We start from the raw sequence: 20,574 nt of genomic DNA, 5'->3' as shown, positions 1-20,574 counted from the left end.
TGGAATTAACATAATCTACTGTGGACACTCTATTAAATTAAGTTGATAGGATATATTATTTTTGTACTGTTTTGCCTTAGGGAGGCTTATACATTTGTAGGATATATGTGTGTGTTTTCAGAGTACCTGGTATTTTCATTTGATGCATTAAGAGTTTTTGAAAATTTATTTTACCTTATTCTGCTTAAATCTTTTTACAGTTTTCAATATTTGAGATCAAACATTATGATGAGAGAGAATAGCATTTAGAAAAGCTCAAAAAAACAAACCACTGTAGTGGCTGCTGTTTAATGAGAGCCTAGTGGGATTAGTTGTACTCAGAATTATGTTTTATTTAACCTTTTATTGATTCATTGTGAATTTCACATCATGTACCCCAATCCCACCCATCTTCCTGTTCCTCCATACCCAAATTCCTCCTTTGCAACCTTCCCTCCCCCCAAAGAAAAAAACCTCCTCGTAGAAGGTATAGTGTGTCACAGTGTGTCCCACAGAATATTGTTTTGTCCTCACGATTTTATTGGCAAATGTTCATTGCCCTGAGTCATTGGTCTGGTTCTAAGCCTCTAGCTTCTGCTGCACTAACAATATCAGCCTCACCTGGACTATTCTCAGATATCCTGTTGTTGCAGTGTTTATGAAGATTTGTAGGACTGGCCCCTTTATGTGGTCCAGCAACTTATAGATGGGCACATGTTGGAGTAGCCCAAATCAAATCCCTGGATCTTGACGTGGGTTTTATCTAAGCTGGTCAGCCTGACAGCTCCCCTGCATCTACACCACCATGGAAAGCACTTAAGTACTACACAAGCTAGTTCACCTAATACCATAGCCAACAAGGGAAAGAGACAGCAAGGCTCTGATACCCAGGCAAGGTACAGGACTCACTCTCCCAAATGCTGTGGCTGGTGAGGGGCAGGACCAGCTTTCCCATTTTCATGACATCAGGGACAGCTCTTCTGCCTGCTGTAGGTGACAAGGGGTAAGGGGATGGCATCTCTCCCTCACCCATGCCATTGCAGAGATACAAGTTTCAGGGCCAGCTCTCCCATGCTCATGTCTTATTGCTAATCATATTCCCACTATTACCTTTTCAAATTATATTATCAGTTTAAACTCTTAACACTTGCAATTGACAGAAAATCTAACTCTGACAAAGACAAAGAAGAATATTTTTTGACTTGCATAAAAATCCAGCCTAAAATAGAGAGACTTAGACATACTTCAAACAAGGACTTTGATGACACCTCCGACCTTTTCTCAATCTTGGTCCTTTAGATAGGTCCCATTCTCAGAGACTCTGATTATTCTAATTCCATGAATAACTATAGCATCCAATACAGCTAGTTCTTTAATTTTAAAAAAGACTCAATAGAATTACATTTTATGGTTTGGGTGGTCTGATTGCATCATGTAACTAGCTCTAATTCAATTATCAATGACTGACAAATATAATGCATTAGTTTTTACTGATTAGCAAAATCTTAATCTTTCTGACATGACCTGATGTGGGAATCTAGAGACAATGTAAGCCACAATAGCCTGAGTGGGATAGAGCTATCCATCACTATTGCTGTAGGAAGGGAATGAAGAATAAGAATAGGAACAGAGAAGCCATACCAATAACCAGCCACTGTGGACTGTCGTCATCTTAATTTATCCCACAAGAAACAGAAATCCAAGAAAGTTATTTGATATATGGAACATTATATATCTAAGAAGTGGTAAAGTGAGAATTCACAACAAAGTCCCTAATCCTCAAAGTTGACATTCATTGTCCTCTGAGACAGAGTAAAAGAAGATAACATAAAAAATTAGGCTGAGAATATCTAAATGGACTGACAAAAAGAAACATCTCAGATACCTACATCTTTTGGAATAAAGAAGTATAGGAAATGGTGACATCTGGAAAGTAATCTACACTGTGTGGCTATCACATGCAAACCCTTCTATTCTGCCTATTACCTGGTTTTTCTTCTATTAAGCCAGCAGATTAAGGAGAACTTTTTAAATATGTAAAATAAATAAGTGACTCATAATTTTTAAATGCTGTAAACCATGACAAGCAATATATATATTTTAGAATGCTTTACAAATGACTATGTACTTATATGTATAACTTTTGTTTATAAAAATGGAAGATGAATTTTATTCTACTTTATAGCTCACAATATAGAATGAGGCAGAAAGATGTCTTCATTCTTGTAAATTTGACAGATGACTAATTCCTTTAGCATATACATAGGCCTCTGTGTCCTGATATGGAGGGGCAGTGACACATACATGAGGTGATTGATGTTCTCCTTGCTGGCTAATAAACTGCTCAACCTCACCACATTGGGCTGTGTTCAGGACTCTGCCTCTCCTCTATTGCATCTCTTCCTTGGGGAGCCCATCTAGTTCTATTGCTCCTTCATAGTCTGTGTGCAAGAGCTCAAAATGTGTGCTCAGTCATTGAGAAATCTGCATGTCATTTTCAGCTTTTTCCTCCACTCCAGTTTCAGCTCGTAGTCCCAGCTTCATGTGGCCAAAACAAAATTGTGGGGTTTTGTTCTAAATCTTATCTCCAAATCTATTCTTTCCTTGGTTTTTCTCACACTGAGGGATTTCTCCTTTATTCCTGTCTCCTGGGTGTCTCACAACACATTGACCAACAAGTCTTTCCCTTCCAGACTGTAGCCTTCACCTACTTCTTCTGTTTACTTTACCACCAGCCTCATTCATCCCTCTGGTATCTTTTACTCTACTTGGGAAGACTAACAGAGTCAACAAACCTGGACACTTGGAGGCTCTTAGAGCCTGAACCACCAACCAACGAGCCTACACAGGCAGGAACTAGGCCCCTGCACATATGCAGCAGATGTGCAGATCAATCTTCATGTGGGTCCCCCAACAACTGGAGTCGGAGGATATCCCTAAAGTTGTTATGTATCTGTGGATCCTATTCCCCTAACTTGGCTGCCATGTCTGGACTCAGTGAGAGAGTATGCATGTAACCCTGCAAAGACTTGATGTGCCAGGGTGAAGGGATACCCTGGGGGTGGAAGGGACTCCCATCTTCTCAGAGGAGAAAGGGAAAGGGAAATTTGAGAGTGATTGTATGGGGGGGGAGGGACTGGAAGAGGGGGCAGTGATCAGGATATAATGTGAATGAATGAATGAATGAATGAATGAATAAAGAAATAAATCCCATTTGTTCTTCTATTGTACAGGAGACAGGCAGAGTATTACTCTCAAAGGAATCTCTTCATTCTGCTCCAAGCCTTTCTACAATTTGTGTGTGTGTGTGTGTGACCTTGCATAAGTGATGGAATCCCCTATGATCTAGCCTTTACATGTTTTCCCATTTCATGTCTCAGAACGATTCGCTAATTCACTGTGATTTTGCTTCTTCAGTTTTCTGTCTGATCCTCTGGGAACTCCCTTGCACTTAATACATTTTAGCTGGCTCCTTGAGTCAGACCTGACAAATTTCGGCTAGCGTTTAAAAGTACTTAAAGGGCCAGATATGTCCTTTCATACCTGTCTCAGAAAGCCAACAACAAAAACAACAACAAAAGAAGTCCTCATAAGAGCGTGTCCTGACTACCCAATTAACATAGCTCCCTGCTCATCTTCAGTACAGCACACATTTTAATTCTCTTCGTTAACACTTACCACTACTTATGGGTTTTGTTGTCCATTATTTTGGCCTTGTGATTAATGAGTTTTGATTATTTATAGGCATATTGCCCTGATTTAGAACAAAGTCAATCACTGCTGAATACATGAATATGTAGAAAAATAAATGAATAAATTGATGAATAATGAATTACACCTTTTCTTTTTAAAGCTGAGACAGCGGTGCGGCCATTTTGCCATGGATGATTGAAATATCTCTAACATGTGTAATTCTGTCAGGCAGGAAAATATGAACTTCTCCATTCTTGTAACGTAACAACAGACACCAAGTCAGTCTGGATTTTGGCCTAGGTAGAGAGATGGTTCAATCAAAATTCCATTACTTACATTTGGCTTAAGAGAACTGTATCAGGGGAAAAACATGAATGTCTAGTCAGCCAGCTAATTTCCTTTCCATCATTGTCTACAGCAGGTGCATTTGCATTGAAAGATTTAACTTTTTGGATGTGCTATTTTTTTCAATTGTATATTGGCTACAATAATAACTGGAAGATTCAATAAAACTAAACAATAGCAAGTAATTTGGATGTGACCAATTAAATATTCCTCCTACTGGTCATTTGTCATTAACAAAATAATTTTTCATAGCTCTTGCTGAGAACAGTGTATGCATCAACAGTAGGTCTTGAGCAAAGGAAGGGCAAATACATGAGAAGTTTCTTGTTCTCTGTGTGGTTGTCTTCAACGTTTCCTGCCCAATCTACCATCCCTTACTCGCCATATGCAGCCAGATCAGGAAGTCATGGGATGTAACTACTTAGACTTTATCCATGGAATACTATAATTTTTGGATTTTGATGAATTTTCAAAAACTGAGGTCATCAGTAAGATATTGGAAAGAGGCACAAGCATGAAGTCAAGGAACACATCTCCTTGCCTTTGTTTATTCAGGGTGGACAAGGATGAAGAGCACACTTTAACTGATGTTTCTGGCTTCTAGCTGAGGATCCTTTATTTAACTCCTAAGGCCCAGGAGTGCTAAGGCTCCCCACTGTCATCAATGTTCCTAAAGGCTTTATCCCACATTTCTAGAATACTTGCAAGTAGCTATTTAAACATTTTTGACCTGCCCTATTGAGTGTGTCATCTCTTCCCTACACAGATCCTGTCTGTCAGTCCCTGTTTCTAAAAGGTCTTCATGATGTAAGAATGCACCAGAGCCAAGGTCATTACTAAGTGATCTAAAGCAATCTGTTGTTCTACCTACTTCATGGTGTATCAGTTTATGAGAGTAAATTGACCTTAGTTAATTCTACTTCACAGGAAATCACCAGTGTACCTAAGAAACAACAGGCAAAATGGATAGACAGTGCATATTAAACGTTATTTTCTTCTTCTGGTCAACAATGTTTAATGGATCAAGGCTCCAGAGGAACATTTAAAAAAAAAAAAAAGGCCAAGGTCAACCCTAGGTCAATAACATGTGATTCTTTGTTAATAGGAATTTGAGTCTTTGTGACAAATTAGCTTCCATAAAGAGCTAAAGGAAAATAAATTGATTGGAGTACACAGACTGAAGGTTTAGTTTGTGGATTGTTGACCCCATGAACTTTCAATGCAAGGAAGATTTCTTCACCTCATAGTGGACAGGCTGCAGAGACAGGCAGAGAGGAAATGGCAGGTGACAAGATGTCCCAAGGCTGATGCTTCAATGAGCTGTTTGTTCTGTCTAGGCCTCCTCTGCCTCCTGCAGTTTCCTCAGTCGCCCAAATATTACCATCGGCTATGGAGCTAGATCTTAACTCCTGAGCCTGTGGGTGACAGTTCAAAGTCCAACTATCATAGACTTCAGAGAACAAATCCCAGATATCTACATAGTCCAAAATAAGCCAGATGTGTCTGACGTGAAACTAAATGGAGATTGATAGCTTTAAAGAATACTTTAAAGTGACCACTAGAGTTGGACAAAATATTTTCATAACCAGCTGAATCATCATACAGTATTTGCTCTAAACCATTTCTTTAACACTCCCTTGCTTGGAGTCTCCTTCTTTTGACTATATTCTTCAAATACAGTGGTAAAAGCATTGCCATTGAAACTTCCTATATCTTTTAAGACCTGAGACAAGAGCTTATCCGTGTGTTTTATGTGCTGGATCTCATAGTATAACTTCTTATAACCTAATGTACCTGAAACTTTCCCTTAACCCAGAGATGGTTGTACTGGTTAACCAACTTGTGTTAACTTGACACAAGCTAAGGTCATCAGAGTGGAAGGAGATTCAGTGAGGAACTGCTCCATCAGATCCAGCTTTAAGGCTTTTTCTCAATTAGTGAACAGTGGGAGTGGGCCCAGCCCATTGTGGGTGATGTCATTCCTGGTCTAGTGGTCCTGTTCCTATTAGAAAGCATGCAGAAAACCGAATCCAAGTACTCATCAAAATGATTATCCATCATGACCAAGCAGGATTTATCCCAGGGATGCAGGGATGGTTTATTATACGGAAATTCATCAACNTAATCCACTATATAAACAAACTCAANGACAAAAACCACATGATCATNTTGTTAGATGCTNAGAAAGCATTTAACAAAATCCAACACCCCTCATGATAAAAGTCTTGGAAAGATCAGGAATTCAAGGCCCATACCTAAACATAATAAAAGCAATCTACAGCAAACCAGTAGCCAACATCAAAGTAAATGGAGAGAAACTAGAAGCAATCACACTAAAATCAGGAACTAGACAAGGCTGCCCACTTTCGCCCTACCTATTCAATATAGTACTTGAAGTCCTAGCCAGAGCAATTCCACAACTAAAGGAAATCAAGGGGATAGAAATTGGAAAGGAAGAATTCAATATATCATTATTTGCAGATGATATGATTGCATATATAAGGGACCCTAAAAATTCCACCAGAGAATTCCTAAACCTGCTGAACAGTGTCAGTGCAGTAGCTGGATATAAAATTAACTAAAAAAATCAATGGCCTTTCTCTACACAAAGGATAAACAGGAGGAGAAAGAAATTAGGGAAAAAACACCCGTCATAATAGTTACAAATAATATAAAATACCTTGGTATGACTCTAACTAAGGAAGTGAAAGATCTGTATGATAAGAACTTCAAATCCCTAAAGAAAGAAATTGAAGAAGATCTCAGAAGATGGAAAGATCTTCCATGCTCATGGATTGGCAGGATTAACATAGTCAAAATGGCCATCCTACCAAAAGCAATCTACAGATTCAATGCAATCCCCATCAAAATTCAACTTCAGCACTCAGTAAATGGTGCTGAACTGCTGAGAAGATATTGGAACCATGTTAGCTATGGAGATGTAGAAGTTTTCCTGACCTGAACATCATTACATATATGACTAAGAGTAACAAAATAGTACTTTTAAAAGAACAATACAATATCTTTCAAGTACTGTGACAGACAGGAAAGCAAGGGAAGATATGGGTATGTGGAGAATAGAACGATTTAGTTGCATGAATAAAAGTTTGGCTGTTCATATTTCTTGCCAAATACATCATTGCCTCTGCTTCTATCGTGAGTTGATTATTTACACCATGTCTCTGCAGTTCTGTAACCCTCAGTTACCTCACCTATTGCTAATGCACTTTATAAGTTCCCAAAGTATTGATTAGGCATGGACTGAATCTGACAAGCTTAGTTAATCCCTTGTTCAAATCAGTATGTGCAAAGCCTTGGTCTCTGAGGATCCAGAACCTCATGTAACTAGAAACAGTTAAAATTGGTGAAAGGCATATAAGAAGTGTGAAACAGGGGCTTGTCCAAACAATGAATCCCTGGAGACTAAAATCCTCTGTTATTATAACTGCTATTTGTTATGTCAATCATCTCAAACTTGTGTGCACATATTACATCATCTCTGAAATGCTACTCAAGTTGTCTTTTGTTTGTCTTTTTTCTGCTTTCGGAGTATTGTTTCTGTTAAATTAGAACTCTTTGCATATGCTTGTTCATTTGTGATATCAGGGATCAAATTCAAAGCCCATATACATTAGGTGAGTTCTCTACCAGTAAACTATACACCCAGCCTGATGTACAGTAATCATATATATTCACTGGATGAATTATGTACTTCACTACTCATGTACAAGGCATATGTTTGGATCAGAACTGACTCTGATGTTCTTGCTTTGTCCCTTTATTGTTCTGATGCAATGAGTATGGGGGATATTTAAAGTAAAAGGGCAAGTAGATACACCTTTTCTCTGGTAGGAGCGGGACTTTATTTCATGATGTCACTGTAACTCCAAAGAATACAAAGTAGAGAAAGTAGGCAAATAATAACTCTACACTAGAGGACTATGGCACACATCATTAAATTTATGTAAATTTATAACTTATTCCTGACTAGCATGTTTATTGAGTAAAAACAGTGATATTTCAATAAAGTTCCCACTGTTAAATCTCTCATAGGATTTTGTTCTTGTATGTGGGAACAGACAGTGTATTATGCAATGGGTGTGGACATTTCTGCCATCTTTCTTTTCATTGAAATATGGTCATAAACAAATCTACTTTAGAGCCCTTTTCCCACTATGGTAAGAATAATTATTCCCACCTGTCAGTATTTAATTTCTCTGAGTTAAATATAATTAATCTTTTTGAAAGTTTCCTTAATGAGTGAGTCTTTTATTGGGGGAGAAGAGCCAAACCATATGATTGACCATGACTTAAAATTCTTAGTGTGGGTGTTATTTCTTCATGTGTCAAACATTTCCCAGCTACCTCCACAACTGGGAAAAGTGGTCTCACATCATCAATATCTCAATTCTAATGTGAAAATGAGGGTATACATGGTGTTAGTGATTTTTTCTGAATTCAAGTAACAAAATCATTAAGTTTTCCTCACAGGTGTGTTTCATGCCCTAATCTCCTCCTTATTCTACCATGGCATTACACATACATAAGAATTTCTATTATGAAAAGTGGTCATTTTCAAGTCCTGGTTCCACTTTTCTGTAACTTACTATACATTTGTGACTTGTCACCTTTATCTTTAAGCTTCTAATCATTTAGTGAAAAAATAAAGTTAGGATGTTTAAGTAACTCTTCCCTATCATTTTTTTACAGATATATAAATATGACTTTTTGTTACACAATGAGGTCTATGGGGACAGAAACCTTGTATCATCCATCTTCATTTTATTTAGACTTAGAGTAGTTCTAGATGTATATCATAGGCCATAGTCATGGTCAAATCAATATTCTTTTATGAAAGAATATTGTTATCTAAAGCTTGGACTTTTCTTCATGGTCTCTTTACTATTCCACTAACAAGAAAGTCCTGTCAAAACGGATGTTGCAGCAGACCTATGCTACAGGCCTATGGGATGAGGGGCAAGTCTGGGTAGGAGGAAGAAGTAGAACGGGACTCCTGCTCCAAGTCAGAACTAGTGAAGTCTCAACCAATGCCATGAAGAGCCCCAGGAGAAAGATTCACTCTTGGAGCATCCTCAAGATTTAACGCCCCTCCTTCTACATTGTGAAGAAGTAGCTGAATCTCGATGTCCTTAAAATGAAGCCAATTACATGGATGCTTGGGTTAGAATGCACCATCTGATATCACTAAGCATAGCTGAGCATCAACAAACATTTCAGGGATGCACATGAATAGGCTCCACAAACTCTCGGACAACTGCTACAATACCTTCTTCTATGAAATGATCAAGACAAAAGGAAGAAGATATATAAACTTTTTAAACTTAAAAAGAAGATGGTTTCTTAAACCCAATTTCTGTCAAGCATGTCAGAACTGTTCATGGTCCAGTTGACTTTTTACCAAATAATCATAATCCTTAAACAAATTTATCAAAGCCTTTTTCTTCCTATTTCCTTCCCAAATAATTCATTGCAAAGGTGAAGAGATTAACAAGAACACAGGTCTGAGGCTAGAAAGGAGCCTAGTGAAGTTATCCACAACAGTCAATTAAAGACGAGCAGAGGTAGGACAGTGTCTGCCATGCAAGATAGCCGAATACAACTATTTCCAAACTACAGTATTAAAAGGATAAGAACTTATGGATATCTGTGGATAAGAACACAAGATACTTGTGTGATAGCATCTCCCTATGGGCTTATTGGGGCCTAAACAAAGTATGAGAAGGAGCAAGAGCCTGAGAAAGGATTTGTTTAGAATCATTCAAGGGGCACTGGATCCCAATAATGATGGAGAAAACATTCAAAGAGAGAGTATTGCAGAACAGCTTCAGAACCTGATAATAAGAAAGTAGTGTCAGTGTTTTGGAACTTTGCACAGGAAACAATGTATCCACCTAAGAAATAGACCCACAGGAAGCAGGGTCCGCAACATTGGAGACCACATGAGGAGAAAAACAGCATCCATGCTGTGGAGAGAGCCACATTGGTGGTAGCAAGGTGTGTCAGGTACCATGTACTATGAGGGTGCTGTCCACAAAACATGGCAGGATAGGTAGTGACAGCCAGTCTTTGGAGAGTATCACCACCTTACAGGATGGGTAGACGGTCTTTCCAAAAAGAAGGATGGAGAAGTGAGGGGGAATTTGGTTTCACAGAGAGAGAATAATCAAATATGTAAACATATTAAGGATAATTACAGCTAGGATTTCCACCCTTGAGAATGGAAGATAATAAAGGGGGAGACAACTAGAATGAATCCTATGGTATAGCTGTGAAGCTAAAAATGTTAATGTAATTTCATGGTTTTTCAATAGATGTAAATGTGTACATATGCATACCTAGAATACACAAAAATGGAATATTATGTCAAGAAATGGTAGAATATTTTAATTTCGTTAATGCCCGTGATTAAAGGAGGCAGAGGCAGGCAGAACTCTTTGAATTTGAAGCCAGTCTGGTCTCTATAACAAGTTTCAAGTCAACCAGAGTTACATAGTGAGACGTTACTTGAAAACAAGCGAATAAGCTATCAGAACGTCCTTAGATTGACCCATATAGAGCACCTATGAAGAGTAAGTTAAGTGAAAAGGAATACATATTGCCATATAGATAGCATCGACATCTTGGCTTCTAAATATCACTTTTCTACTGATAGGGCTGTGGGATCTACAGCTAATCCCAAGGGAGTGGAAGGAAAGCTCTGGGAGAAGGAAAGGAAAGCACAGATAAGCCTGGATCATCTGCCTTCATTAGCATGGAAAAGAGTCATCAGAAATAGATAAAGGTACAATGGACAAAGCATGTGTGAACTTGAAGGGTCAAGTCAATAAAAGATAACTAGTGTGGCAAAACATAATGAGAACAATGAATTGAAACTTGCTTAGCAAAACAAGAAATCAAGTTCTCATCCTAACACTAACCTCGGAAAGGTTGAAGTGAAGGACTGGTGAATATAGAACACTTACGTAATTTTATATGTAGTATCTATTTCAATACATTTTTTTTAACCACAAAAAAGAAAAGAATAATTTTATAATGATGTCTAGAAGGTCCTAGTAATGACACTGATCCCAAGAAATGGGACAGAGACCATGTGAGAACTGAGCAGATAAAATGTCAAAAGACTCAGTGTCCTGTCAGTGATCTTCCAAGCAAATGTGAAGAACAGAGTTTAATCGTGAAGAAACTGCAGATTTTCTACAAAGTACCTGTCTGATACATTTTCAATAAAGTCAAAGTCATGAAAGTCAAAGGAAGGCTGAAGAATTGCTCCAGACTGACTTGAGATAACATCAGAGTACAACATTAAAATGCATTCTTTGGCAAAAAGCACGTTATTAGGACATTGGAGCAATTTAAGTGGAGAATGAAGATTAAATTGCAGCAATGGATCAGTGTTAACTTCCGATCTTGATAGGTGCTTTGTGATTATGGAGCCGAACAGTACTGTTTATAGAAAATGAACACGGAATTATTGGAAAGTGTCATGCTTGAAAATTATTCTCAAATGTTTCAGGGAGAGATAAGGTAAATACTGGTGTCAAACTTGCAACTTTTAAGGCTGATATTGTTCTAAAATCACTTGGAAAATGTCTTTGGAGTTTTATCACAATGTAGCATGTCTTTTCATCTTTCATCCTAACTATGTAATCCTTGTATTTAATAATGAGTACTCTTTCCTAGTTTCTTCAAGCAAAACAATCAGGGCCTAATAATTTAATAACTCTCTCTCTCTCTCTCTCTCTCTCTCTCTCTCTCTCTCTCTCTCTCTCTCTCCTTCCACTTAGAAATGAAACTTTAAATATTCTGCTCTGACCTTTTTGGCTGGGCGGAGAGTTTAATTACCTGCCCAGTTTACATAAATTATGTCGCCTGTTTGTCTAAAATTGAATCCTGGGCAGAGATCAATATGGCCTCAGAAAAGCCAGAGCAAATGACTTCTCTCAAATGCCATCAAAGGTCACTGGAACCTTTCCTGCTTAGAAGGGAACACATTCTGTTCGACAACCTGGAGCATGTCATGGACCTGCTGCCTATGGCCTTAGGGACGGCCAAAGGAGCATGATTGATCATCAGCTAGAGGACATTGGGAACAAACCCCCTGAGGAACCAACTGTGTGAAATTAATTGAATACTGTGATGAGTCTGATTTATCATTTTCAAAAAAAAAAAAAAATGAAAAAAGTAGAAAATGGCAGTAGCCACATCCAGGGCTGATGCATAGGCCTTGTAAGCACGAGTAAGCTCAAATTTATATTGCAGTCCCTAACAGATGCAGGCTCTGCTGGTTATATTTAATTGCAGCACTCCAAAGTCTTCCAGGAAAAATGGTCACTTCCTTCCTGTTTCTCTTTCCCATTCAGGAATGTGTTAGTGGGTAAGGACAACTATATGTCATATAGTGTTTATATGGTTACAATAAAATTACTTCAAATTACAGGTATAAACAAAACATAAGGTTAAAGGATGAATTCTTATCATCTGGGTGAGTAGAAGGCTTTGGAGAGGTTGTGACATTTTATTGTCACAGGGTTATGAGTATTATACTCTGGAAATTATGGTAAAAAAAAAAAAAAAAAAAAGGAAAAAGAGACCTACCTTCCCTGCTTGATCAACTGTCTGGGCCAAGCCAGGAGGCCCTGAACAGCCTGCCATCCCAGGGGAACCCCATCCTCCCATTACCTCCCCTCCACCTCCATCAGACTCCTGAATCATACAGGTGAGCTTCCCTTCACTCACCCATCTTCCCTGTTCTCTAAACCCTCTGGGGCAAGCCGAGATGCCCTGAGCAGTCTGCTACGGAGACCTTCATTTTTCTGCCTCCCCTCTGCCCACCTTCATCAGATCTGAATCTCCTGAAGCATACAGACTGGCAGGTTCAGAACCATACAGCACAAAGATAGCTATCAGAGGCCTGTCATACAAGGACCATCGAGGTTTAACCTGCCCCCAATAGCTACTACAACAAGAACATCCAGATGGCTAAAAGCCCTCGAAAAAAACATAATCAACAAAAGTCATGGTAATATGACACCTAAAAAGCACAGCTACCTACTACAGCAAGTCCTGGATATGAACACAACTAAAACATGAGAAAATGACCAATCTTATAAGGATGATATAGGCCTTTAAAGAAGAAATGAGTAGATCCCTTAAAAAAAATACAGAACAGATAGAATCAAACAGATAGAGGTCTTTAAAGAGGAAATAAGTAAATCCCTTAAAGACATATGAGAACATACAATTAAACAGGTGAGGAAATAAAACTATGCAAGACATGAAAGTGGAAATAAGGACAATAAAAAAAAAGACAGACAGACAGACACACATACATACACACACACATACACACACTCACACACACACACACACACACACACACACACACACACACACACACTGAGGGAATCCTGGAGATGGAAAACCTAGGGAAGAGAACAGGAATAACAAATACAAGCCCCAACAAGAGAATACAGGAGATGGGAGAGAGAATATAAGGCAAAGAAGATACAACAGAAGAAATTGATATATCAGTCAAAGAAAATGGTAAATGTAAAAAATTCCTGGCACAATACATCCAGGAAATAGGAAACACCATGCAAAGACCTAACCTAAGAATAATAGGAATAGAAGAAGATGAAGGGTCCCAGCTCCAAGGCCCAGAAAATATTCTCAACAAAATCATAGAGGAAAACTTTCTCAACCTAAAGAAAGAGATGTCTATAAACATATAAAAGCTTAGAGACCATCAAAGTTACAATCACTGGATTGAAAGTTACAATCAACTAGACTGGACCAGAAAAGAAAATGTTCACAGCACATAATAATCAAAACATAAAATCTACAGAACAAAGAAAGAATATTAAAACTGGCAAGGAGAAAAGGTCAGATAGCATACAAAGCCTGATCTATCATAATTATACCCTAGTTTTCAACAGAGATTCTCAAAGCTAGAAGGGCCTGGACTGATATCTTGAAACCACTAAAAAAAAAAAAAAAAAAACCGCAGGTGTGAACCTAGACTACTACACTGAGCAAAACTCTCAATCATGATAGATGGAGAAAATATGATATTTCAAGACAAATACAAATTCAATCAATAACTATCCATAAATCCAGCCATACAGAAAATACTAGAAGGGAAACGCCAAGCAAAGAAGGATATGTATATCTAAGAAATCAAAGGAAATAGCTCCCTACCAACAAAAACAAGGGAAACACACACACACACACACACACACACACACACACAAACAAACAAACATAATAAAACACCCAACATCAAAATAACAGAAAGTTACACTAACTGGTCATTTATATCTCTCAACATCAATTGACTCAATTCCCCAGTAAAAAGACACAGACTAACAGAATGGATGAGAAAATAGGATCCATCATCCTGCTACATACAAAAAAAAATGTAACTCAGCCATAAAGATAGCCACTAGCTCAGACCAAAGGGCTGTAAAAAAGTTTTCCAAGCATATGGACCCAAGAAACAAGCTGCTGCAACAGCCATTCTAATGTCTAATAAAATACACTTTCAACCAAAATTAGGAAAAAAAAAAAAAAAAAAAAAAGACAGGGATGGAGAGTTCACAATCATCAAAAGGAAAAAAATTTCTGAAGATGTTATCTCAATTCTGACCACCTATGCCCCAAAAACGAGGGCACTCATATTTGTGAAAGAAACATTGCTAAAGCTAAAATCTCACATCGAACCCCACACATTAATAGTGGCAGACCCCAATACCCCACTCTCACCAACTGACAGGACATCCAAACAGAAACTAATAAATAGAGAAATAATGAAACTGACAGGCATTATTAATCAAAGGATCCTAAGAGACATCAATAGAATATTTCATCCAAACACAAGAGAATATATCATCTTCTCAGTACCTCATGTATCATTCTCCAAAATTAACCATATAGTTGTCCACAAAGCAAAGGTCAACAGAAGAAAGAAAACTTATATCTTATCAGATCACCATGAATTAAAGCTGAAACACCAGAAAGCCTACACACTCATTGAAATTGAACAACCCTTTGCTCAATGATCTCTGGGTCAGAGAAGAAATAAAGAAATTATAGATTTTCTTGAATTCAATGAACATAGAGACACAGAAGATCTAAAATTATGGCACACAATGAAAGCACTGCTAGGAGAAAAGTTCATAGCTCTAAGTGCCTTCATAAAGAAATTAGAAAGTTCTCATATCAGCAATTTAAAAGTACACGTGAAAGTTCTAGAAAAAAAAGAAGTACCAAGCAGACCAAAGAGGAGTAGAAGGCAGGAAATAATCAAAATCAGGATTGAAATCAATCGGTTAGAAACAAAGAAAACAATACAAAAAAAAAAAAAAATCAATGAAACTAAGAGCTGTTTCTTTGAGAAAATTAACAAGATAGACAAACCCTTAGCCAAACCAAGAGATAGACAGTATCCAAATAACCAAAATCAGTAATGAAAGAAAGACACAACAGATGATACTGAAAAAATTCAAAGAATCATTAGGTCTTAAATCAAAAACCTGTACTCCAAATTGGAAACTCTCAACGAAATGGACAGTTTTCTAGTCAGATACCACTTACCAAAGTTAAATCATGAAAGAGTAAACTACTTAAACAGCCCCATAACACTTAAAGAAATAGAAAAATAAAGATAAAAATAAATAGAAGTAGTCATTAAAAGGAAAAAGCCCAGGGTTGTAATGCAAAATTCTACGAGACTTTCAAAGAAGAGCTAATGCAAATAGTCCTCAAACTATTACAAAGAAGTAAAACACAAGGAACTCAGAAGGAATGCTGCCAAACTCATTCTATGAGGCTAAAGTCACCCAGATACCTAACCCACACAAAAACTCAACAACAACAACAACAACAACAAAGAACTTCAGACTATTTGCACTTATGAACATTGTTGCAAAAAATACTCAAGAAAATACTGGCAAACAGGATCCAGGAACAAATAAAAGACATCATTCATCAAGGTCAAGTAGGCTTTACCTCAGAGATACAGGAATGGTTCTGTATACAAAGATCCAACAACATAATGCACCATATAAGCAAACTAAAAAACATCATATGATTAGACACTGAAAAAGTCTTTAATATATCCAACACCTCTTCATATTAAAGATATTAGACAAATCGGGGGTATAGGGCACATACCTAAACATAATCAAAACAATATACATAAAGCCATAAAGTCAATAGCCAGCATCAAACTAAATGGAGAGAAACTTAAAGCATTCCTACAGAAATCAGGGATGAGACAAGGCTGCTCTGTCTCTCCCTATCTAGTCAATAAAATACTTGAAGTTCTAGAAAGAGTAATAAGACAACTAAAGAAGATCAAGGGGATACAATTTGGAAAGGAAGAAACCATAGTATACATAAACAATTTCCAAAATTCTACCAGAGAACTCCTTCAGCAGATAAACACCTTCAGCAAAGTGGCTGAATACAATATTAACTCAAAGAATTAGCTAGCCCTCATTTATACCAATTAGAAACAGGCTGAGAAAGAAATTAGGGGGAAAACACCCTTTTTTTTTTTCTGGTTCACTGACAGTCTTTTATTGACAAACATACATAGCATTTCAGCCATGGGTGTCAAGCATATTAGCACCTTTCTGTTACTTAATATTTTCTATTGCTCAAAAGCTGTTTGGCTAAGAGGGCTTAGATGAAGAGTGAGAAATTACATGTTGGTTCCCAGACATGAGACTGTCACATTAAAGGATGAAGAAGCCAGTTCACAGAAGCCTTTCTTTCAAAGGTGATTCCTTAGATTCTAAAGCTCAAGAAGGAGAAAAGGAGCTGGACTAGGCAGAATTTGCCTTTAATCCCAGCACTTCAGAGGCAGAGGCAGAGGCAGGCGTATCTCTGAGTTTGAGGCCAGCCTGGTCTACATAGCGAGTTCCAGGACAGCTAAGGCTGCATGGTGAAACCCTGTCTCAAAAAGAGAGCAAGAGAAAGGGGGGGAGGGGGGGAGGAAGCAGCAACAGCAGCAGTAGCTAACCTGACCTCCAAGTCTTACAAACAGTTGCATTAGTTGGAATTCTGAAAACACCCTTTATAGTAGCCACAAATAATATATCTTTGTGTAACTCTAACCAATCAAGTTAAAGATCTCTGTATGACAAGAATTTCAAGTTCCTGGAGAAATATTAGAAGATATCAGAAGATGGAAAGGTCTACCATACTCAAAGATCAGAAGGATTAACATAGTGAGAATGGCCATCTTACCAAAAGCAATCTACATATTCAATGCAATCCCCATCAAAATTCCAACACATTTTTTATAGACATTGAAAGTGGAATCTCAACTTCATATGGAAAACCAAAAAAAAAAAAAAAAAAAAAAAAAAAAAAAAAAAAAAAAAAACCCACAGGATAGCCAAGACCATCCTGAACAATAAAAGAATTTTAGAAGGAATCACCATCCCAGATCTCAAGCTATATTACAGAGCAATAAGGACAAAAATTTTCATGGTACTGGTACAGAAACAGACGGGTTAATCAATAAAATTGAATTGAAGACCCCAAAATAAACCCATACACATCGGGACACTTGATTTTTTATAAAGCTAAAACTACACAATGGAAAAATAAAAGCAACTAGTGCTTCAACAAATAGTACTGGACTAACTGGATGTCTATATGTAGAAGAATGAAAATATGTCCATACTTCTCTCTCTGCACAAAACTCAAGTCCAAGTAGATCAAGGATCTCAGCATAAAACCAGATACACTAAAGCTCATAGAGGAGAAAGTGGGAAATAACCTTGAGATGGCATATGCTAGCAAGAATTTGGAGCTCATCTATGTACATAGCAGCTTTATTTGTAGTAGCCACAAACTGGAAACAATTTAGATATCCCTGATCTGAAGAATGGATAAAAGAAATGTGGTACATCTATACAATGTAATATTGTTCCGCTATTAAAAACAAAGATATCATGAATTTTGCAGGCAAATGGATGGAACTTGAGAATATCATGCTGAGTGAGGTAACCCAGTCCCAAAAGGACAGATGTGGTATGTACTCACGTATAAGTGAATATTAGCCATAAAATACAGGTATCATGTTACACTCCACCAACCTAAAAAAGCTAAACAAGGAAGGCCCACGTGAGGAAGTTGAATCTCATTTAGAAAGAGGAATAAAATAGTCATGAGAGGCAGATGGAGGGAGAGAAATGGGAGGGAGAAGGTAAGGTGGTGAATGGATTGTTGAGAATCAGGTATAGGGAAGGAAGGAGAGATGGCTAGATGGAAATCTGCAACTGATGAGGGTTAGAAGGTGGGGGGCATTTCCAGGATGAGACAGAGACTGGGTATAAGGGAAGTGCCCAAGAATCAATGGTATTGACCTTAGCTATAACCCACTATATTGGGGATATGGAACCTGAACAAGCTACCTCCTGTAGCTAGGCAAGAACACCAGTGGAACAATAAAGACACCAACCAATCCACAAAATTTTCAACCCCAAATTTATCCTGTCTATAAGAAATACAGACACAGGAGATGGAGTTGAGACTGAGGGAATAGCCAACCAATAATAGGTCCAACTTCAGCCTTATCCCATGGGCAAGAACCAATACCTAACACTATTAATGATACTCTGTTATGCTTGCAGACAGGAGCATGTTGTCCTCTGAGACACTCTACCCAGCAGCTGATTCAGATAGATTCAGACATCAACAGCCAAACAGTGGATGGAACTTGGGGACTCTTATAGAAGAATATGAGGAATGATTGCAGGTCCCAAAGGAGACAGTAACTGCATAGGAAGACCAACATAGTCTTGGTTGGTCCAGAATCCCCAAGCTGGACCCTTGGGGCTTTCAGAGACTGAACTACCAACTAAATAACATACAGGGGCTGGTCGTAGACTTCCCCAAACATATGAAGCAGATGTGCAGCTCAGTGTTCATGTGGATGCTGAACAACTAAAATGGAGGCTATCCCGAAAGTTGTTGCCTATACATGGGATATGTTGTTCTAGTTGGCATGCCTTGTCTGGCCTGAGTGGGAGAAAAAGTACCTATCATTGAAGAGACTTGAAGCTCCATGGTAGGTCTCCACTCATTCAGAGGAGAATGGGAGGGGGAAGGTGGCAGTACTGTGGGAGAGCTGAGCAGGAGGGGGCATTGAGCAGGATATAAAGTAAGTTTTAAAAATTAAATTTAAGCAAAAATGGAAAAAGAGCAAAGTCACATAAATTGCTTAAATTTGAAGCCTAGTAGGTCTTCAATTATGTCTGAAGCTATTGTGGGTAGTATTGGAAAAGGAATAAACTCATCAGACCCAGAGGGAAGTGAGATCCTTAGGGAATATTTACCTTTAAGCATCATCAAGACAAAGAGAGAAATATCAACAACAAAACAAAAAAGTAGGAAGTCCTGAATCCTAGTAGCTTGGAAGTGTGCAATTTCATCAGGAAATAAATGAGAGACAGATCAAAGTTCATGAGAAGTTGAGAGTACAATGCAAAAATACCAATGGTGGGATAATTTTGACCTTTGTGAAGGGAATTTCCAGACAGAAAAGCAGGATATATATCAAACCTCAAGAGAAAAAGTATTCTCAGAGAGAAAACCAATGAAGCTCATATATGTTGAGCTTTCTCATAATGTGGTGACAAATAAAGATAAAGGAGAAGGAAGATAACGATGAGAAAGCAAAGAAGAGGGGGGGAGGGAATAATTTATTGACTGACACGGAAAAGCAAAGTACTGTGACAGAGAGGAGGGTTGAATTTTACACAAGTGGAGAAGGTGATGCTGTAGTGGAAACAGCAGATAATTGTGTCGGGGGTGGTTCTCATGAGAACCAGAAAAGCAGTGGGCCCTTTAGTGCCCAGCTACCTAAAGAGTTCCATGTGGCATCACTGTTATATACAACAGATCTCTTCCAAGGTTTCCTTGAGTAGCTTTACCAATGGGGGGGAAAAATGCTGAGGAGGTTTTAATATCCCAAACCTGGGGACAGCACCCTGTATTTGTACCTATGTGAAATTAGCTAGAACTCAGTTCTTTGGCATAGATGACTCCAATAGATTCTGAGACAAGGCATAGGCCACTATTGTAAAAGATAAGGGTTTGCATTAATATATTAAATATCTTAAGGTTTGTAAAAATTCTCCCTTGAGGACAGCCACTAAGAAGTTCTGAAAACTGATGAACATCAGAGGTCACATAGTTGCAGGAGCTCTCCTCGGTGCTGAACTATATAGGTGGCTGTCCCTGAATGCTCATAGGAGAGTAAAGCACACCTTGGAAGACACACTTGGAGGAACTGCATGAAAAAGTAATGTTGGTACTTATATAAAAAATTCCCTTGGACAACATACAGTCTTATTTCTGCTTGACAAAATATATTGAATTTGTAGAACCAAGTGTTTGGGAACTATGAGTTAGATAATTTGGGACATCACCCAGATTCTGTCACTAATTTTCTGAAGACATAGCCAGATGTCTAGCCTCCTCTAGGTGTCAACTTCACCTCTTAAAAATGATGATCTTGAG

Source organism: Mus pahari, chromosome 17 (genome assembly GCF_900095145.1).
Source record: "Mus pahari chromosome 17, PAHARI_EIJ_v1.1, whole genome shotgun sequence".
NCBI lineage: Eukaryota > Metazoa > Chordata > Mammalia > Rodentia > Muridae > Mus > Mus pahari.
This window is presented reverse-complemented; position numbering follows the sequence as displayed.